Below are 23,668 nucleotides of genomic sequence, written 5' to 3' on the forward strand. Positions count from 1 at the left end.
GGTTAAGCATCTGCCTTCTGCTCAAGTCATGATCTCAGGGTCCTGGGATCCAGCCCAGTTGGGCTCCCTGCTCAGGGGGAGTCTACTTTTCCCTCTCTATCTGCCCTTCCCTCCACTCATGTTCTCTCTCTTTCTCAAATAAATAAAATCTTTAAAATATTTGCAAATTATAGTAAATATCCTGTAGAATTTTTACTACAAAATGTTTGAATTTAAGTTCTAAGCTTTTTATCAAAGTCCAAATTATTAAATTACTTAAACTGAAAAAATATCATCACACAAATATTCCATTTGCGTTCCCCAAATAAAAATCTTGAGAATTTTTTGAGAGCTCCAGCAGGGAGTGGTATGGACTATATGCTGATGAACTAATTTCCTAAAAATAATGAGATTATATGTAGCCCATTATAGATAAATCTTTGTATTGACCTACCGAAAAATATTTTGTGATTTCCTCAGTAAGGCATTTAAAAATATAATCATTACTTTATCACTTGCATCTTTAATTCTACATTAATGTGGTTTGGGATATTTTTTTTACCCTACTTCTTTTTCACTTTGACAGAAGCCACTTAAATTTTTCAGGAAGTAAGAAATGGATTTTAAATAATCAGTATTATGTTAATATCTAAGAAGAGAATACAAGAATGAGGTTATTGTTTTACAGATTAGGAAGCCAGTGCTGTGAAAAGTAACAGCTCTCCAAAGGCTTCTCATCACTTCCAACGCAAATATCAGGAAGCAAAGAGAGGCACTCACCCTGAGTCTCAAAATCCAAACTAGTTTCATTCTTATCATACGGTACAAGTCTTCAAAAGGACTAAGATTAGTAAATTTAAGGCTAAGGCACAGATAATGATTTTTCTTTCTCAAGATTAGCAAAGAACACATTTTTCTATCCTGTACTTATTAATATACATGTGTTCAAGCTTACCCTTATAAATAAACATATTCTTTTTAAAAATAGCAAACAACTTTTTACCAAAAGATGTTTAAACACATGGTGGAGGAATCTTAGGGAAAATCCAGAGGCTGAATCCAATGTGTTCCAAGAAAGGGACAGGAAATCAAATCACTAAAAAAACTCACTATTTGTGTGCAAGTGCTATTGGTTTTGTGCATGGTTTGCTTACTGGTGGTATAGGCATGTCTCCTAAATGTTACTGCTAAAACTTTCTACTTCATCTAATTACATTTGTTTTGAAAGGGAAAAATTTTGCTTTTCCAGATTCTAGAAAATCCCCACTATTTTATATGTCTCAGTATGTACAATTTTCTAAAACATAATTTTCAAAAGTATATAATTGAAGTACGAATGCTTCTCACAGCCCCATAATTGACCCAGTTTTTCTTTATTGGAAGACAATGAATGAAAGAGTATTAAAACAATAAAAGAGTACTAAAAAGCAATACATCACTTATGGATTAGTTAATAGGTAGGTTTCATTTTATTGTTTCAGTTAAATATTGCTTCCTTTTTAAATAAAACAGTGTCAAACCTCTCCAATATCAAACTTACAAAATATTTGAATTCCATATTTATCAAGGTAGAAGCTTATACTACATTGCTCCCTTTAATATATCATATGGTTGTCTTTGTCACTTTGAGCCCTTAGCAAACGATGCTCTAAGTGGTACAGGATAATCTAAATCATTGCTCCTGACAAGGATCCTTTATTGCAAGAAGCAACCTCTACTCAAATTAACAAAATAAAAGAGGTTTATCAAAGAATACAAAATATCCTAAAGTACTAAAACAGAAAATGAAGCATAGATAGTTGGGCTTCTTGTGACCAAGGACTGCAAAACTGGAAACCAATTATTTGTCTTTCAAGAACTGCCTGAACTGTTTTTCTTAATTTTACTCTATGAATATGTTCAATCTGTAATATTTTTTATCATCTTTCTCTGCTTACCCATTTTTACCTCAACTCAACCTGGGTATCTGCTCGACTCTGTAATTATCAACCATAAATTCTAGAGCCGAATTCTGAATGACTTAGGTTTCTCAGTACCTTATACCAAAATTCTGAGGAAGAGATATATCGTTCCTCTTTTTAAATATTATCCAGAGTCTATCACTGCAGATTATCATAAACATATAGTCAACTTATGAGTTCATTAGCTGAGATTAACATGTCTATTGCATGTCCACAATAGCCAAACTATGGAAAGAGCCTATTCATCAAAAGATGAATGGATAAAGAAGATGAGGGATATATACACAATGGAATATTACTCAGCCATCAAAAATAAAAATCTTGCCATTTGCAACAATGTGGATGGAACTAGAGGATATTATGCTAAACGAAATAAGTCAGAGAAAGACAATTATCATATGATCTCACTCATATATGGAATTTAAGAAACAAAACAGTAGCATAGGGGGAGGGAGGGAAAAATAAAGACAAAATCAAAGAGGGAGACAAATCATAAGAGACTCTTAATATAGGAAAGAAACTGAAGATTGAAGGCTGGATGGGAGGGGATGGGGACTGGGCAACGAGGTGATGGGCATTAAGGAGGACATGGGATATAATGAGCACTGGGTGTTCTACAAGACTGATGAATCACTGAAATCTACCTCTGGAACTAATAATACACTCTATGTTAATCAATTGAATTTAAATTTTTAAAAGGAAATACCAGGAAAACAAAACACAAATTTATATTTCAATAAAATGTAGTTCTATAAAAAGAAATGTCTTGCAATCTACTAATAATGTAATGACATAATTACCATATAAGAACCTCTGTTTCCTCATATATAAAAACCAATGTTTACTTGATATTTGCCTTGCCTGCTTTTAAGTTATATCTATAAAATATGTCTATGTCCAGATGCCTGGGTGGCTCAGTGATTGGGCATCTGCCTTTGGCTGTGATCCTGGGGTCCCAGGATGGAGGATTCCTGCATGGAGCCTGCTTCTCCCTTTGCCTGTGTCTCTGCCTCCCTCTCTCTCTCTCTCTCCAGTCTGTGTCTCTCATGAATAAATAAAATCTTAAAAAAATAAAATATATCTGTATCTATAAAAACAAATGAGTTAATAAGAAAGAAAGCACATGGGCAGAATGCCTGGGTGGCATAGTTGGTTAAGCATCCCATTCTTGGTTTCAGCTCAGGTCATGATCTCAGGGTCCTGAGATGAGCAACATGTGGGGCTTCATGCTCATATTAGAGTCTGCTTAGGATTCTTTCTCCCTCTCCCTCTGTCCCTCCTGCTCATGTTCTCATTCTTGCTCTCTCTCTCTTAGAATAAATAAATAAATCTAAAAGAAAGAAAGAGAGAAAACAAGCATATGGTAAACCATTAAGTGCTGGAATGCAGCCAATAAAATTTTTCTACTACCATTAAATTGTTAATAAGGAAAGAAACTGTAGATTTTATTTTATTTTATTATTTTTATTTTTTAAGAAACTGTAGATTTAAATCATGGTATATCAAGATGCTAGAGCCTTCATATAGGTAATTTTTAATTGTAACAGATGAAATCAAGATTCTAACATAATTCAAGTATTGTTATTTCTTCCCTGGTTATTCAGGTTGCAATGTTTTTTCTAAAGAAACTAAAGAGATGAATCTCATCTGGATGTATAAGGTTTGATACACTGATTTTAATTTTTGTTTAAAGGTTCCCATTATTGCAAGTGGGTTTATCTGGCTTGGAATTTAGTTATTTTATTTGACTTTTCTTTGCTTCCTTATTTTTATTTGATTTTTCTTTAGCTGCTAATGGTTCTGGTGGTTTATTTATTTTCTATTTTCTAGAAATCTAGCAGTGGTAAGGTGTGAAGATAACACAGATTAGAGAAAAAGGAAAATAGCACAGAGTCTAAGCTCTGAGAGCAGACGGGATTTATCCAACAGTTTGCAAAAGTGAAAGAGTGCTGTTGAAAATATGTTATAGAGGCAGATGTTTGAAGTCTGCATTTATTTCTTTTAATTATTCATTTTGGGATGAGTGTCACATTTTGTAGATTCAAAATATCCTCCAAATCTCAAGCATGTTATGAGACTAGTAAAGGACATAATTAGGCCTTGTTAGTAGTAGAGAGAACATTTATTTACCAGTTGTAATAATCCAATGACTTTTTAAGATTTTATTTTTATAAATTATCATCATTCTTCAAATATAGTGATAATTATCTATAATTGTGGGAGATACTGCCTTGTCCAATCAAAACACAAAGTATAAAACTGAGATTAAAAAAATAAGTTTCGGGGATCCCTGGGTGGCTCAGCGGTTTAACACCAGCCTTTGGTCCAGGGTGTTGATCCTAGAGTCCCGGGATCAAGTCCCACATCAGGCTCCCTGCATGGAGCTTGCTTCTCCCTCTGCCTGTGTCTCTGACTCTCTCTCTCTCAGTCTATGTCTCTCATGAATAAATAAATAAAATATTTAAAAAATAATGATAATATTTTTTAAAAAATAAGTTTCCTACAATGTCAAATCAGCAAAACTGGAAATTCAGCCTTTTTTACTTTTTTGTGGAAATAAACACACTGTCCAACAAGTGAATGCTTTGTATCAACAAAATCCTTATAATAAATGACACATGAAATTACATGATTTTAAAAATAAAGTTGATTTTTAAAATATTTATTGAGCACCTATTGGAATAAGGCATCACATTTATAACAAGAAAGACTTAAAAATTCTTAAGTAGTATTTGCTTCCACAGGACAGAAATTCTTTTGGGGGAGATAAGTATATAGACCTGAAAAAATAAGTAAGGTTAAGCAGCAATATAAGCATGATAAGTTCCAAAAAATAGAAGAGAATATGTGTTATATAGCTCAGGTAAGAGAACAATCATTGATTGGAAAAGGAGTGGCTTTGGAGCTCATATCTTGAAGGAAGTTAAAAACTAATACTTTAGAGGATAGGAAATATTGAAAAAAATATATATTTCTGCCAGGAGGAATAAATAGCTCAAGCAAAGACTCAGAAAGTTCCACAGGTTGAAGCGAGAGAATTGGTTCAAGAGCATTGAGAAACCCTTTCTCCCAAAATCACACTGAAATGACAGGGAAAGAAAAAAAAAAGAAGTTACAAGATTAAAACCAGAAAGGAAAGGGTGTCAGTAGTGGACAAAAAATTTCTGAGGGTTTTCTGTAAATAGAAAGTAGGTGGGATAAAACTGACAGAGAAACCAAAAGAAAGAAACCTAATCTACAGAAAAAAACTACTAAGTTGAAAACTCTCTTCCTAGCGGAGACCCAGAAAAACTCCAAGCTCAAATTGAATGAGCACAAGAATGAGAAGTGAAGTGAGGAATTACTATCCAATTAATAAAACTAATATATAGCTAATTATACTATATATTTATATATTAGCTGGTTAATTAAAGGTAACTTAAAGATATGTTTATAAGGTAGCTGGAACAGAAATAACACTTCCCATCCCTATCATATTGAACTATGTATAGTAGTTGTTTACCTCTAGGATAATGTTTATAATCTGCTTCAAAAATAAAATGCAGGATCTTTTCTGATAGGATTTATAGGTTGGCTATCAATGACAAATAGAAAATTCTGAAAAAAGCAAAAACCAGGAAAATGGATAGCCCATAATGGATAAAAAGGAAATTACTTTAAAAAGGAAAGATAACTTTGCTTGCTCTTTACCCTCAGATTAACCTCCTTCTTTCTCTTTTTCTTACCAAATGTGAGACTGTCAAGACACCTGTCTACTATATGCCTACTCATCCTGAAAGGAAGTCTACATGGCCGTATTCTCCCCTCACTGAGAGTTTCCATAACAGCCTTCCATTAGGTAAGAGGTCCATTGGGGAAATATACTTACAGAACTGCAGAGAAAATCCATGATGGGTGATTACCAGTCAATCTAGCATTCAGGTGAAAAATATGGAAAGATAATGAAGGCTCACAAAAGAAAAGCCAAGAACATAATCAGGATGAATAAACTAGGTTCTTGGACCCAATTGCAACGTGTGTGTGTGTGTGTGTGTGTGTGTGTGTGTGTGTGTAGGATTCCCCACACCAACGAGCAATTCTCAGATACCAGCAGAGTGTCCAAGAGTTCAACTCAATTCTAATATGGTCTACTCAGAGGTAGAATCAGATTCCACAAGTAAAGGGCTCAGTCCCACAAAACTACCCTCCACTTCAGGTGTCAGCTACAAGCCCAGATTATTTTTTTAAAGATTTTATTTATTTATTCATGAGAGACAGAGAGAAACAGAGAGACAGAGACAGAGACACAGGCAGAGGGAGAAGCAGGCTCCATGCAGGGAGCCCGACATGAAACTCGCATCCCAGGTCTCCAGGATCAGGCCCTGGGCTGAAGGCGAGCCAAACCACGGAGCCACCCCCGCTTCCTGCAAGCCTAGGTTATTACCTGTGCTTCTGACCTACTGGTTACAAATTAGGGGTTCCAATGACTGCTTCCAACTTAGGATGTTAATCACAAGATCAGGTTGTTTGTTAACTGTACTTCTGACCAACTGGCTATAAATCATAGGTTCCCACAATTCCCTCCTTAGGTTCAATTAATTCGCTAGAATCGTTTACAGAGCTAAGGAAAATGTGTTTACTCACCAGACTACCAATTTATTACAAAGTATAGTAAAGCATATGAATCATCGGCCAGATGAAGAGTTACATATGGCGAGGTCTCCAGCAAAGGAGTTTATGTCCTTGTGGAGCTTGGGGTCCCCACACAATGGCACATGGAAACCTTCTACTTCCCTAGTGTGGAAGCTCCCTGAATCCTCTTTTTTTGGATTTTTATGGAGGCTGCATTACATAAGCATGATTGATTAACTCATTGGCCATTTGATTCAACTTCTAGTCCCTCTCCCCTCCCAAGGGGTCAGGGGTGAGCTAGAAAGTTCCAACCTTCTAATCACAGAGTTAGTTCCATTGGCAAGCAGCCCCCATCCTTAGGTGCTTTCCAAAAATCACCTCCTTAATATAACAAGACACCTTCATCATTCTTAACACTTAGGAAATTCCGGTGGGTTAGAGAGCTGTGAGCCAAGAACTGTGGAGAAGACCAAATAAATATGAGAATTGACCAAATACATATTTCTTATAAATCACAATATTGCCATGAATAACTAGCAAATCTAACAGATGTTAGATTAATAAACAAATATCTAACATATAAATCTGGAGGCAACATCTACAGATATTTTTAATTGTCACAGTTTGATAGGGGTGGGGGAGCTACTGCATCTAGTGAGTATAAGCTGAAGAAGGCAAAAATACTATGATATACAGGACAGTCCTACACACACACACACAGACACACACACACGTTGCCCAGCCCCAAATTTCAATAGTGCAGAAGTCAAAAAACTGTTCAATTTCTGCCCTTTCCCCAGAGTCTTTAACAGCATCCTAGAAATACTATTCTCATTCTCTCCAGTACATGCATCTGAATATCCTCCTTCCTTTCCCACCCTCAGGAGATTCTTATATTTTTAGAAAGTTGTTCTTTCCCAATTTTGAGATCCTGAGAGTAATACATCTTGTTCTTGCTGTCTCTGAGCTTAGAATTTCTCTAGGATGAACTAGGGAAAAAAATCAGTTACCTTTACTTGTCTTTGTCAGTTCTTTTCCTATGTCTACTGAAGAACAGTTTCACTTGTAGTTTACTTATGGTTTGCTCTGGTTTCTCCTTGAAATCAAATGTGAATCCTTTATAGCTTGAATAAATTTTTTAGAAGATTTATTTATTTATTTATTTATTTATTTATTTATTTATTTATTTATGAATGAGAGAGGAAGGGGAGGGATAAAGGGAGTAGGAGAGAAACAGACTCCCCACTGAGCACGAGCCCAAAGCAGCTCAATCTCAGTCTCAGGACCCTGAGATCATGACCTGAGCCAAAACCAAGAAGAAGATGCTTAACCAACTGAGCCACTCAAGCCTGTAAGTTGCAGAAATTATTGGTTATTCGATCTCTTTTTTTATGCCTTAGAGCAGATATGGATTTATTCTCTTGTTTCTCTCTCTTTCTCTCTCTCTTTGGTCATTTCATGGCCTTCAGAAAAATGAGAGATGTTAGCATATATTCTTAGATTGCCATTTTTAACTGCAAGTTGCTGATTATTTTTGAAAACTTACAACAGTAAAACTTAGGCTACAAAGAATTATCAGTGACTAGAGTTTGTGAACATTTTCAGTTTGTTTTTGTTTTTTTTATAAAAGTCATTTGGAACTATTTCCTATGTGTTTTTGAAAGTTTAATTTTGACACTGATATTTTTTACTAGAGCCAAACTTTCTTCCTGGGGTCACTTCTTAAAGTACCGAGTTATTTTAAAACTAGATGTTAGTAAATATTATTATAATAATATTTCATATTTTATAGTCTTTCAGATATGAAGAGATTTCATAAGCACATTGTCCTGTTTGAACCTCACAATTCCAGGAGTAGGTACTGTTTTGCTCTTTTACCTGAAGCTTTGAGAGGCAAGGTGAATTTTGAGTCAAGTAACACAGTTCATTGTAAGCAAGTCTTCTTGCTTATAGTTAATTTACCTACTGGTTTACCACACTAATTTCCTAATTAAAGAAAACAGAATGTTTATCTCAACAATGTACTGAATTCCATAATGAGGAGGGAGTTCTATGATGATCCAAGAAGAGGACCTTGAATTAGACCTTTTATCCTCATCTGCAGAGCCTTGTTAACATAAACATATCACTAACTGATTACAAAGAAAAAAAATAAAAATCAATCAATGCTCTTGATTTAGAAAGAATATTTTAAGGAACTTAAGGATTAAGTATAATCAAGGCTAACTCTGGAGGTCTCAGACCAAAGAAAAAAAAGTGTTTTTTAGGAAATTCTCCAAGTGTTGCTCAGGTTATGTTACCTTGCATATACTTCTCAATATACAAAACTTCACTTTTGTGTCTTCTGATTCATTATTTGCTTGCTTCTATGTTCATTTGAAGCTTGGGAAGTTAGAAAAATGACTTTTACTCTCAATCCTCTTACTTTTGTAGAAAGATAGAGCTTTACTCATTGATCTACTGATTTCTAGTAGAATAAAACTATGGGTTGACTGTTAGCCTCTTTTCCCATTGAAATCCAGGCAAGTATTGTGATTTACCTTCGAGGATGTGGACTAGCAAGTGTTTTCTTCCTCTTTCTTCCTTGCCAGAAGTGGTCCTCGCATCTAGCCCAAAGGGATGCACTGCTTTTTGCTGTTAGCCATACATTGCTGGGAGGGGAGCTTTTCCATAGTCTAACAAACTCCTCATTTAGGAGTATAGCAGGAACAACAGAAATATTATTTGTATAAACCTTCCACTGGAGGGCAAAGATTTCTATTCTCATTTTTCCTTTAAACTGTTATTAGAAAAAATAAAAATAAAATAAAATAAAATAAACTGTTATTAGGAAAAAAAGAGAGAGAGAGAAAAATCTAAAATTTATTCAATGCTTAATATGCAAGTACTGTTTTAAAAAATAAGTATTTTGAATTATTCCATATTTCTCATAATACCCCAATGAAGATAATACTATTTTCCACATAAAAGGGAGAAGACAGAAGAAGTTTGCCTTGTAAGTAGAAGCCTTGATACAAATCCAGTCTGTCCATCTGTGGAGCTTGCTCCTATTTATTTCAGTTAACTATTTCTCAGTAAATTAGATTTTCAACACCATATCTGCTCTCATACTTCCCATTTCTGACATTTTGTTTTCGTGGCAAGCAAATAGAGTATGATTTTTTTCACATACGTGGATCTGAGTCATGCATAGAAATGTCAACATGACTTACATAAATTTTTGATTGTATTTGCTATTAAAAATAAATTTTCACATTCCGGACCCAATGAGTTTTGGTAGTATAGATGAAGTGCTAGCATTTTCAAATTAGCTTTTGACAGAAAATTGTAACTTAGCTATATAATTATTTTTGTCCTTTTATTTTCATTTGTCTTGTTTCTGATAAACTCCAATTCACATTTTTCTAACAGACTATCTCAAATCTCTAGCACTGTCTCAGGATTATGACTCTCATCTTTCAGAAATACCTCTGCTTCCTGTCTCACAGAGGATAGGCCTTCAAATATGAACTCCTTCAACCTTTACACCTCTAACCTTCCAGGAATGATACCCATCCTCTTGGCCTTGCAACCTATCTTTCAAGAAAGAATGCTCTTTATCCGTGGCAGGCTAATCTGTGTTCTAAATCTAGTTCTTCTTATCTCTTCTGAGGTGTTTGACCAGCAACTTATCCTCATTATCTCTATTTTCAAAATCTCTCTTTCCCGGATCTCCTTTCCCTCTTCTACAAACAGGCTTTCAGTCTTCGTATTCAGAAAAAAGTAAAAAAGAAAATCCTTCCTCCTACACACTATACAAACTACTGCCTACTTCCCTCCTGATCTTTATCATTGATTTTCTTGGATGTATTATATAATTTATACTCATGACTTCCTTAGGTTCATTCGTTTCTCAATCCGGTGAGTTTGGCTTCTGTCACCATCCTTCTAAAAGTCTCCTTTAGCCCACCAATGATCTTGTAACAACCATATCTACAATCAATTTTTAATTTCCATCTTATTTAACTTATACAACATTGATAATATTTATAATACCTGTTTATTGAAGGTCTAATTTTTTTTGTTTTATCAGAGAGCATTTTATTCTTTTTTTATTATTTTATTTTTATGAAAGTCCCCATTCCTTTTTTTTTTTTTTTAAAGATTTTGTTTTATTTACTCATGAGAGATACAGAGCGAGAGAGGGAGAGAGAGGCAGAGACACAGGCAGAGGGAGAAGCAGGCCCCACGCAGGGAGCCCGACGGGGGACTCGATCCCGGGTGCCCAGGATCACGCCGTGGGCTGCAGGCGGCGCCAAACCACTGCGCCACCGGGGCTGCCCAAGTCCCCATTCCTTTTGAAAAATATATTGCGTAGAATTTTTAAAAGATTGTTATGTGTAAATATATATTTTAAATATAGATGTAAACATAAATACATATATCAATACAGATGTAGATACATCTAAAGCTACAGAGATCTATGCATATCTTATGGGATTTCTGTAATTTGAAATTTAGATTATAGGAACAAACTAAGCCATATTACAAAAGGTAAGATTTAGCCAGAACTTTGTTGTGTCATATACACGTTTTTACTAAGGTTACTAGACTAAGGCCATCCCTTTCCTCCAGGCTTGCCTACTCTGCACCCATTAAACAATAACTTCCCATTCCCCCTTACCCTAGCCCCTGACCACCAACTTTCTACATTCTTTCTCTATGATTTGGACTACTTAAGTAACTCACATAAATGGAATAATACAGTATTTGTCTTTTTGTGACTGGCTTATTTCATTCAAAATAATGTTTTCAATGTTTATCCACATTGGAGCATATGCCGTAATTTCCTTCTGTTTAAAGGTTGTGTAATATATACGTATATCTATCACATTTTGCTTATTGATTCATCCAGCAAAGGACTCTTGCATTGCTCCCACATTTTAGCTATTATGAATAATGCTCTATGAATATAGTTATACAAAATTCTCTTTTTAGACTCTGCTTTCAGTTCTTTCAGATACATACCCAGAAGTAGAATTGCTGAATCATGCAATCATTCCATGTTTTATTTTTTGAGAACCATTATACTATTTTCCACAGTGGCCACACCATTTTACATCCCCATTAACAGTGCACAAGAATTCTAATTTCCCCGTATCTTGGCCAACAATTACTATTTTTCTGCTTTGCTTTTTTTTTTTTTTTTATGATAGCCATCCTAATGGATATGAACTGGTATCTTATTGTAGTTTTGGCTTGTACTTCCCTAATAATTAGTGATAATATACATCTTTTTACATGTTCATTGGTCATTTATACATCTTCTTTGGAGAAATGTCTTCTCAAGTTCTTTGCCCATTTTTCTATCAGGTTGTTTATTTTTGATATTGTTGTGTTTTAGAAATTATCTATATAGTCTAGATATTAATCTTTTATCAGATATATGATTTGCAAATATGTTCTCCCATTCTGGGGGTTGCCTGTTTATTCTATCAATACTGTTTTTTTGATGTACAGGTATTTTTTATTTTCATAAAATCCTATTTGTCTATGTTTTCTTCTGTGGACTGTGCCTTTGGCATCATACACAAGAAAATCACTGCCAAATTCAATGTCATGAATCCTTTGCCCTATGTTTTCTTCCAAGAGTCTTATAGTTTTAGGTCTTACACTTAAGTCTTTGATACATTTTGTGTTAATTTTTTATATGGTGTTAAGTGAAGGTTCTACTTCTTAATCTTCACTTCTTCCTTCCTCACTTTAACTTTAGATTTAGTTTGTTCTTCTTTCTCTAGTTCTTAGGTTGTAAAAATAGATTTGAAATCTTTCTTCTTTTATTTATTTATTTTTTTAAAAATATTTTATTTATTTACTCATGAGAGACACAGAGAGAGAGGGAGGCAGAGACACAGGTAGAGGGAGAAGCAGGTTCCATGCAGGGAGCCTCTGGACTGAAGGCAGAGCTAAACCACTGAGCCACCTGGGCTGCCCTCTCTCTTCTTTTATATATATGTATTTATAGCTATAATTTCCCTCTTAGGACTGCTTTCACTCTGTTCCATAAGTTTTGGTATGTTGTACTTTCTTTTTTTTTTTTTTTTTTTTACAGAATTTTCTTTTTCTTTTTTTTTTTAATTTTATTTATTTATGATAGTCACAGAGAGAGAGAGAGAGAGAAAGAGAGAGAGGCAGAGACACAGTCAGGGGGAGAAGCAGGCTCCATGCACCGGGAGCCCGACGTGGGATTCGATCCCGGGTCTCCAGGATTGCGCCCTGGGCCAAAGGCAGGAGCCAAACCGCTGCGCCACCCAGGGATCCCTATGTTGTACTTTCATTGTCATTTTACTTTGAGTAAATTTTCTAATTTTCCTAATAATTTTTTTGATTCATTGGCTGTTGAAGAGTATGTTGTTTAATTTCCACAAGTATGTGAATTTTTTCAGTTTTCTTTCTGTTGTTAATTTCTAACTTTATCCCATTGTGGTTGAAAAAGTTATCTGTATCCTTTAAAATGTATTGAGATTTAATTTGTGACCTAATATATGATTTATCCTGGAAAATGTCTTATGTGTAATTGAAAAGAATGTCTATTCTGTTGTTGTTGAACACATGGAGGTACTGGGAAGATGTTGCACGCAAGCAGGGCATAGAAGCTCTGAGCCCCTTCCCTCACATATTGCCATATGCATTTCTTTCGTTTGGATGTTAATCTGTATTCTTTATCATATCCTTTTATAATAAAACAGTAACCAAAAGTGTTTCCCTGAATTCTAACAAATTACTGAACCCAGCTCTGGGAATCCTAACTTAACAATCAGTCAGAAGAACTGGGACTTGGTGATTGCCATCTGTAGTGTGGAGAAGGGCAGTCTTATGAAATTGAGTGCTTAACTTGTGGGATCTGATGCTATCTCCAAGTAGGTAGTATCAGAATTGAGTTAAATCATAGGACACCCAGTTGGTGCTGCAGAGAATTGTTTCATGTGTGGAAAACCCAAATACCTAGTGTCAGACGGTTGTGAATGAGTATGAAGTAGTGTGAGAGTAAAGGAGACACAGAAGCAGTGTGTTTTTCCCCTATAATTACAATAATACTAGCTTTTATAATTGCTTAGGCATTTATTCTTAGTATGATCTTTATTTCTTCATATGGCATTAAATTGCCATATAGTGTATTTTCATTTCAACCTGAAGGACTCCTTTTACCAATTCTTATATGGCAAGTCTAATGGCAATGACATTCCTTGGCTTTGGTTTATCTTATAACGTCTTCATTTTTTCCCTCACTTTCAAAGGACAGTTATATTTGATATAAGATTCTTGACTGACAGTTTTTTTTTTCTTTTAGCATTTTAAATATATCAGGAACTGCCTCCTGGTTTCCAAAGTTTTTTAATGAGAAATCCATGAATTACCTTATTGATGATCCCTTGTATGTGATGCATCATTTTTCTCTCACTGCTTTCAAGATTTTCTCTGTGCTTTGTTTTAAAGATTTTATTTATTTATTCATGAGAGACACACAGAGAGAGGCAGAGATATAGTCAGAGAGAGAGAGGCTCCCTGAAGGGAGCCTGATGTGGGACTGATCCTAGGACCCCAGGATCACAACCTGAGCCAGAAGCAGATGCTCAACCACTGAGCCACTGAAGCATCCCTTTCATTGTCTTTCAACAGTTTAATTATAACATGTCTCAGTGTAAGTATCTTTAACTTCATCCTACTTTGAGTTTGTTAAGCTTCCTGGATGTTTATATTCATATCTTTCACCAAATTTGGGGAATTTTGGGTTATTTCATCAAATATTCTCTCTACCACCTCCTTTCTCTGTATCTCCTACGATGCATATAGGTTGATTCACCTGCTAGTGTATCACAGGTCCCTTAGGCTCTGTTTACTTTTCCTCAATCTTTTTTCTTTCTGTTCCTCAGATTCCATAACTTGTTTTTTTTTTAAAGATTTTATTTACTTATTCATGAGACACACACACACACACACACACACACACAGAGGCAGAGACACAGGCAGAGGGAGAAGCAGGCTCCATGCAGGGACCCTGATGTGGGACTCAATCTCGGGACTCCAGGATCATACCCTGGCTAAGCCACCCAGGGATCCCTATAACTTAATTGTCTTATCTTCGAGTTCACCAATTCTTTCTTCTGCCTCCTCAAAAACCATCCTTGAACCTCTCTAGCAGATTTTTCATTTCAGTCGTTATAATTTTCAGCTCCAGAATTTCTTTTTGGCTTTTTTTTCTTTTTAATACTTTATTTCAACATAACTATGCTTACAGAAATACATTCATATTGGTTAATAGAATGCAGTTTAAGTTTAACTTATCCTACACAATTTGGACCAAAAACTTGCTACATGGTTTAAACTTTAAAAAAAAAAAAAAAGGATTTGCAATCTGGTTTTTCATCTATTACAAATGTATATAAAAGATCCTCCCATCAAATGCTGCTAAAGCAGGCAGCAAGAACCTTGAGAAGTTAACCTTTGGTTTGTCTTGGAAAAATAACACATATTGCACTGTAAAAGTTTATAAAATTGGTGCAACAAAACATTGTGGTAATGTTTCAATGCCAGTTTACAAAGATCAATTAACTAATGGATGTTGAAAAGGGTGGGGAGAGCCTACGTACAAAGTGAAAATGTAAAAGCTATCTGATTTAGTTAAAATTGCATGTAGATTGCAAGTCTACACAAACCAAGATTCAGATAATTTCACGAATCTGAAATAACACTATCAGCTCAGTTCATCTGCTGAGGTCAACAAGGAAACTGCACAATAGCGGTTTTTCTGGTTTATGCAAAAAAGAAAATTTTCTTCCCCAGCTTTTCAGTCCAGAACTGATATTATACTACAGGCAAGGTATTCCTTCCATTGTCAACATTCATGGGGTGACATGTGATGAGGTCTACTTGGATTTAAATTTATTTGCATTAGCACTTATATGCAAAATAGTCCCCAAAGTTAAAGACCACATGACTTTAGAAGTGACTTTAAAAAATAAAATGGTCCTTCTTGGAAGACTAGAACAAAACATCCAGCCATAGTTATAAGAAGCCTTATCAGAAAAGTAGCCCCTTATGAATTACACCTCAATAAAAAAAAAAGTAGCCCCCAAAGAAGCAGCTCTGAAAAGAGGAAAAAATATAACTTAAGATATCTTGAAGAGCAATGTGAATATAGATAGGTTCAGAAGATAAAAAGAGATACATTTTCATAAGACTACCTAGGATTAGGCTTATAATGTATTCTAGTATTTCAAGTTTATCTCTAGTTACTAAACATCAATTTACAAATAACATATTCACTTTTTATTCCTTTAACAAAAGGGAAAATTCTAGTTTCAATTCTATCCAGTGGAGGGGAAACTGAGAAAACAAAGATTCAAACAGTTCCATGCAAATATCACATTTTTCAAATGGAAGAACTCCCAACTAAACCAGAAGTTCATATTACTAATATAGTTTTCATTGAAACAATTTTTAACAAGTACAAATACATGGCATTAAGGTTCAGAACCTAATATAGGCCTGACAATCAAGTCCTTGTTTTCTGGAAGAAAGTCCCACTCTTTTTGGCTTTTTTTAAGGTTTCTTATCTTTTATTTATAGTTCCATTTTGTTCATACATCATTTTTTTATTTCTCCACATATTTCTTTAGTTCTCTGAGCTAAAAGTTGTTATAAAGTCCTTTTCTAGTAGATCTGCCATCAGGTCTTTCTCAGGGAAAGTTCCTGTTGGTTTCTTGTCTTTCTTTGAATGGGACATAATTTCCTATTTATTCATATGCCTTGGATTTTAATTTGAAAATGAGACATTTGAATTTAATAATATGATAATCATGAAAATTATATTCTCCCCCTTCTCCATGGTTTCCTGGGGTGTTTAGTTTGGTTTTGATTGGTATAGGCTTCTCCACGCCAAGGATCAGTATGATGTGTGGACTTAAGGCCTTACGAGGTCTTTACTGAGTCTGCACCTTTCCCTGGCCATATGTGGTGACTTTCCAATTTCCCTCATATATGATTGATTTTGAATACCCTAGTCTTTATTTGTTTTTTTTTTAAGAATTTATTTATTTGTTTATTTATTTATTTATTTATTTATTTATTTATTTATTTATTTATGAGAGAGAGAGAGAAAGAGAGAGAGAAACAGGTTCCATGCAGGGAGCCTGATGTGGGACTCGATCCCTGGACTCCAGGATCACACCCTGGGCTGAAGACGGATAAAATGCTGAGCCACCTGGGCTGCCTGAATACCCTAGTCTTTAATGTCTGGTTCCCAAAATAGAAAAAAAAAAAAGAGGTAAATTGTGTGTGTTAATGGGGAGGAGGTGCCAGCCCTTTAAATCTCCTGGAAGTCACTTCAGCTGAAAGGGGAGGGGCTTCCAAAGATAAACAGAGGTGTAGCATCAATAGCTACCCAATTCTGTGTCTGCACATCCATGATCAGAAGCAACGATCAGCAATCAAGAGAACAGGTCCCTGATACGTGGAGGACAGTGTCTTTGCTGTCACTCTGGTTGCTGCAAACTGTGTGTAAGATGATTTAGGAACAAGTGCACAGCTGTCTGCCATCGGCTGAAGAGTAGGGATGGGAAGATGATTAGTGCTGAAATTGGCTGAAATTAGGCATAAATTAATGCCCAAGCTTTTCTCTGAAAGTAGCAAGCCCTCGGTAGGCTCCAGAGATCCAAAATAGTTATATTAGACACATTCTGCCAGTGTACCTATTTTATGAGTGGGAAGATGGATTCTTAATGCTTCCTACTGTACCATCTTCTCAGAATCCTCTCATGCCCAGATAGGCCTTGTTAAGAGTCATCAATAGCTTTCTGTCCTTGCAATAAATACAGTGACTCATTGGAATAAGAATACAACTTTCATAAAATACTTTCTTTTTTTTTTAATTTTTATTTATTTATGATAGTCACAGAGAGAGAGAGAGGCAGAGACACAGGCAGAGGGAGAAGCAGGCTCCATGCACCGGGAGCCTGATGTGGGATTCGATCCCGGGTCTCCAGGATCGCACCCTGGGCCAAAGGCAGGCGCCAAACCGCTGCGCCACCCAGGGATCCCCCATAAAATACTTTCTAAATTGAAGATGAAAGATGATGCTAGGACCATTGTCCTACTGTTTCCTCAATACATTTGTACAATTTTGAGTCTTTTTTTCAGTGTTTCCAAACTATACTCTAATACATATGCTGAAAAATTGATATTGAAAATTTTTAATAATTTTCATTTTCAGCTTTCCTTCTTAGGGATTATTCTACTTAGTGAAACCCTGTCTCAAATACAATAGGAGTATGCTCCCCTTATGGATTCTATAAAATGTCTATTGACAGGAATGATTTTCCTTGCCTGGAAATATTGCCTGTAGTAACCAAAGTATTTGCTCTCACAGTCCCAACTTAGATATCAAGGAAAAGCAAGAAGTAAAAAGCAAGAAGAAGAAGTAAATACCATGTGAGTCATTTCTGAAAAAAAAAAAAAAAAAAAAAAAAGATAAGTCCACATAATTTTTTTTAAAAGAACCACAATCTATTAGGTAAGAATGAGATCTTACCTTATCATACCTGCAAAAAGTAATATAAATTCCCAGATGTAGTTCCTGAGGTAACAGTTTGAAGTATGAGCATACATGCCCAGTGAAGTTCTGGTGTAAGGTATGAAAATTCACTCTGACCTAAGGAATTTTGTCCCTTTGTTTATGATTATGAACAATAGTGGGACTGCAACAGGGGATTCTCCTTTCCCTTTGGGAAATCCCTACTTCTTCCCTCTTTGAACTGAAAGGGACTAACTCTGAGTTACGAGGCTACTGGGGAATTTTAGCTAGCTCCTGTGGAGAAACAGATGGAAATAAGCATTCCTCAACAATTCCATTGATCAACCACAGGTTTCTCATAAGCATCTCTCAGATTCCTATAGATCTCACTGAGGGAGAAGTGGGCAAAATGGAATCACTACATTTAGTCACTATACTGACTGCCACTAACTATAACAACTATTCTTTCCTCCTGAAGCCTGGACCTATTTGGCACATGCTAGAGGGTAAGAAGCAACAGGAGGGCTTAATGATCACCAATGACTTCCTGGCAAGATGCTTCAGCTCAGTACCAGTAGGGATATCTATGAAATCAGATTTCTGAAAACTTGGGTCTCTGCCACTATCAAAATTATTTAAGACCAAATTTCCACTAATTACATGGTATTCTATCTACATCACTTCTGGTTAATTCACAACTTCCTATGTCACTAACCATCTTGTCACTATAGATCAAGCTCATTAGTCCTAGTGTCGCACCTTCTCTCTATTCCTTTCCCTCCAAATGCTGCCACTTCTGGTGTTAGGGACCTTTAGAATCCATTCTCAAAACAACCAATCAAATTCAAATTCTCTATATCCTTGAATCTTTAAACTCTCTCAGGGCATATCCTCTATGCTCTCTTTTACCAGAAATCTAACTTTGATGGCAAATCAGTTCTTCTCATGTTGACTTCTCTAATATGGGCTGCACATTCTCCCATAAGTCACCATGAACATCTCAGCCCTGGAGGCAGGGATGGCATCTTTCTGGCTTTCTACTGCCACTTCCTATTTATTGCACATTTATTTTCATTTAAGAAGCTTCTTCTTTTAATCTCATAATGTTTGGCTTTACATCCATTTACCTGAACCTGCTGCTCTCATCTTCTAATCTTTAGACATTCTCCAACATTTACTGAGAGCATTGTCATCTAATCCACAGTCTCCATCCTTAACTATCCAACATTTTACCCTACATCTGAGCTACTTAATAGACTTTCTCTATTCCGAAGATCTTTGCCTCCACTTCCACAGTGTAATTCCAAAGGCATACCATGGGTCTAATCAACCTCTAGAATTAACTAACCTTCAGAATCTTAACTTTGACTGCAAACCATTATCCTAACTCCTTTGTCTCATTGAAAAACAAAAAGAGAAGAGAAGATAAAATAGAGGAAGGAGAATAGGAGGAAGAAAGAAAGGAAGAAGAAGTGGGGGGGGGGGAGAAAATTCTAAACACCATTTCTAGCTGCTGCTCCATTTCCTTCTCCTTTCTCTCACAGCCATGTTTCTCAAAAGAATTATCAGCCTTTATCTTTAGTCCCTCATTTCACATTCTTTCTTGAGCCTGCTGCTTCTATCCCATCTATTGAAACTATTCTCACTAAAGTTAGCATTGTTTTCCTAATTATTTGATAACTACCTCATCTTTAAAATCCTTTCTTTGTTTGGGTTTCTTGACTCTTTTCTAGTTTTTCTCTCATTTCTCTGAGTATTCCTTGTCTATTTAGTTCTCTGTGTATCTCTTAAATATTAGTGGTTTCAAGAGCTCCATCCATGCTTGCTCTCCTTTGTACATTCCTCTTTTCTAAAGCAGCCTCTCCATTGCCATTATTCCTCCCACAGTTGGTGTACAATGAGTGCTCAGCTGACACACATAAACCCCACAACATTTTTCCAAGTTTCAAACAAGATTTTTCCTTTGCCCCACAAATATCTCCACTTCAATGTGCTATGTATACATCAATATCAACATACTATCTCTCCATTTATTTATGTAGTATGTTATACTACACAAGGAAGAAACAGTTGAGGCTTCTAGACTAAATATCACAGGACTTAAAGCTGTCTTTTCCATTTCTATGGCTGTTTACTCAGAACATTTATCATTTCTCATATGAATTATTAATAATCACCATCTAGATTGTATAGCAAATACCCTTTACATCCTTATATTATATACCCATATTTATTTATACATTTCCTTTCTGATTATTCAAAATACATAATATACAATAATTTTTTAATCTGAGAAACAAATCTGAAAAAACTGATACTATCTAATATAAAATCTAAAAAGAAAGTCTTTCCTTTTAAACTGAGAATGAATTGCAGTACTGCTTTTATTGTTTAATAAAAATCACATTAATGTGCTTGCTTCAGCAGCATATATACTAAAATTGAAATGATACAGAGATTAGCAAGGCCCTTGTACAAGAATGACATGTAAATTCATGAAACGTTCCATATTTTACTTAAAACATACACACACACACGTTTATGCTTGTGACAGGAGCCTCCTTATGTTATTCTAGTAGAAAAAGAAACATCTCAGAAAATTTCATTAGACTATAATTTTAGAAATGACTAAAACATTAGTATAGTTTTTTAGAAACTAAACTCAAATATGTCATAATATTCCTCCACCTAACCAAACTGTAATTCTAACAATAAAAAAGGCATTTCCAGAATAAAGGTCAAGGCTATAAGTGAGTAGGTGGTATATGCAGAATATTTCCCATTTTCTCCTTCATATCCATTATCCATTCTTCTCTCTGTTCCTTGAGAGGCTCTTTAGACAAAACAAAAGAGAGAGGAAAGTAAAAGATACTGACCTACTTCTCCAAACCCTCCTTATATGATGGGTAATTTTATGTGTCAACTTGGCTGGCCACAGTACCTAGATATGTGAGTAAACATGATTCTGGATATTTGTATGAGATGATTTTTAATTATTTTTAAAAAGATATTATTTATTTATTTGAGAGAGAGAGCACACACACATAAGCAGGAGGGAGGGGCAGAGGGAGAGAGAGAGAGAAGCAGACTCCCTGCTGAGCAGGAAGCCTGATGTAGGTCTTGATCCCAGAACCCTGGGATCATGACCTGAGCTAAAGGCAGATGCTTAACCAACTGAGCCACCCAGGCACCCGCATGATGATTTTTAGAGGAAATAAACATTTAAATTGTGGACTTCAAGTAAAGCAGATTGTTCTCCATAATGTCAATCAGCTGAAGGCCTGAATAGAACAAAATACTGACTTTCCCCAAATAAAAGGTAGTTATGCCAGCAGACAGCCTTCAGACTTGAAATGCAACATAGGCTTTTTCTGGGTCTCCAGTCTACAGACCCACCCTGCAGAATTTTGATTTACTGGCCCCCATAATCTCATGAGCTGATCCTTTAAAATATATCTCTTTGTGTATATATTTACATATAGCAAGAAAAAAGAAATATGTCTGTATATATAATCCTGCTCTAGCATTAAGTGTCTGAAAGTCGGGCAGCCCCCATGGCGCAGCAGTTTAGCACCGCCTGCAGCCCAGGGCGTGATCCTGGAGACCCTAGATCGAGTCCCAGTCAGGCTCTCTGTATGATGCCTGCTTCACCCTCTGCCTGTGTCTCTGCCTCTCTCTCTCTGTCTCTATGAATAAATAAATAAAATCTTAAAAAAATAGATTTTATGAAAAAAAAAGTGTCTGAAAGTAGCTGCAGTCCTGGTAAAATGACCCCTTCTTCACTTGTCCAGCTCTCACTGGGTCAATCTATTGTTTCCTTTGTTCCTTGGCCATAAGTGTGGTAATATTTCCCCTGTTACTAGTCTCCAATATCTTATCATCCTTTATTTCTTAACACTGCCTACACTTCTGAAAACATCCTTTCATTAAAGTAGTGGTTGTCAACTCAGGCTGCATTTTAAAATCAGCTTTGGGAAGCTTTGAAAAATCCCAGTGGCCAGGCCACAAACCAGACCAACTAAAAGAGAACCTCTAAGGGCAGGATCCAGGCATCAGTATTTTTTAAAGCTCCCCAAGTGTTTCCAATGTACAGCTAAGGTTAAGAACTATTGCATCAATGTCTCTTATCTGAATCATTTGAGTTGAATTTGGTTTCCAGTCACAACCCCAACCAATATGCTGTCATCATCTAATATCCCCTTTAATAAATTCCTCTCAAAGCTTAAAGAAAAAAAAATACATTTCTTGAAAACCTATGAGCTTTTATTACCTGTATTTTTCATATAATTCTTTCCTATGCTACCAAGTATTTTACTTTTTAAGAGTATTTTATTTCTCCCCAAATATGAGGGTTCTTTCATTTGTATCTACTCAAAAACTTGTCTCCCAGCTACCATTCTCAGCCTTTTACTAACCCTCTCTCCTCAATTTCTGACAAAATAATCTTTCTAAAATCTGTCTAATCATGTTGCCTCATGATGCAAATTTAAAATTTCTGTCGATGAAAATCAGTGGACTATATAAGTTGAAACTTCTTGGTTAGGCATTAAAACCTCTTTATACGCATCACAATCTGGCGTTCTCTTTTTTTAAGTTTTTATTTAAATTCTAGTTAACATATAATGTAATGTTGGTTTCAGGAGTAGAATTTAGTGATTCATCACTTACAGATAACATTCAGTGCTCCTCACAAGTGTCCTCCTTAATACCCATCACCCATTTATAATCTGGCATACTGAATTTTTAACAACCTCCCCTCATTCTCTGCCTCACCATCCTACATTCTACCAAACTATCATTTGCTTCTTTGACTTCCTTTGATCCTTTATGTCTCCCATTTATATTAACTGAGATCATTTCTCCTGCCTAAAACCTTCTTCTGTTCTTCAGCAGCCTGACCTTTCAGTCCTTCAACACTCAATTCAGATGTTACCTTCTCAGTGAAGACATCTCTAGTCCCTCTCTAATGCTTAACAATGAGTAGCTATTGTTAACTCTCTTGAGGGCTTGTAGAGATTTCCCAAAAGAAAGGAACTGTATACTGGGATTTTAAAAAGAGTGAAGGGGCAAATGACAGGGAGATGGGGAAGAAATGTTCAGATGGCTTACAAAGAGCCCAAAGATGAGACAGCATCCACAGCACACATGTAATGAACTGCAAATATGTCTGTGTGGATAAACAAAGGAGATTGATGAACAATAAATCTTGTAAGGTGTTTTTGTTTTAATTGTAATAGCAATGTGGTAACTTTACAAACATTCACAAAGTCACAAAGATTAGATTAGAGGAGAAAAATATTAGAGACAGAGAGGCCACTAGGAGACTGTCACAGAAACCCAGAAGCTCCTCATTGGAGCTAGAGCAGTAGCAGTGAAAAAGAAAGCACATGCCATGTTCTATACTATCTTTATGTAAAAAAATTGTGCCTTTGTCACAAAGATCTGTTAAAATTCAGAATAAAAATCCAACACTTATCACTTTCTTTTGATTGATTTAAATATTATATGAAAATGCACATCCTTTTAAACACTAGTCAAATATCTTTGATGATGTATACATAAATAA

The 23,668-nt window shown here is 35.6% G+C and overlaps 1 non-coding gene across 1 annotated transcript; it reads left to right on the top strand.

The window, feature by feature from the left end:
• The first annotated feature begins 20,513 nt into the window (after positions 1-20,513).
• Positions 20,514-20,617, top strand: LOC119867689. The gene has a single exon (XR_005369854.1). It is a non-coding gene; the product is annotated as a U6 spliceosomal RNA (small nuclear RNA).
• The last annotated feature ends 3,051 nt before the right edge of the window (positions 20,618-23,668 follow it).

Source organism: Canis lupus, chromosome 14 (genome assembly GCF_011100685.1).
Source record: "Canis lupus familiaris isolate Mischka breed German Shepherd chromosome 14, alternate assembly UU_Cfam_GSD_1.0, whole genome shotgun sequence".
In the NCBI taxonomy this organism is placed as follows: domain Eukaryota; kingdom Metazoa; phylum Chordata; class Mammalia; order Carnivora; family Canidae; genus Canis; species Canis lupus.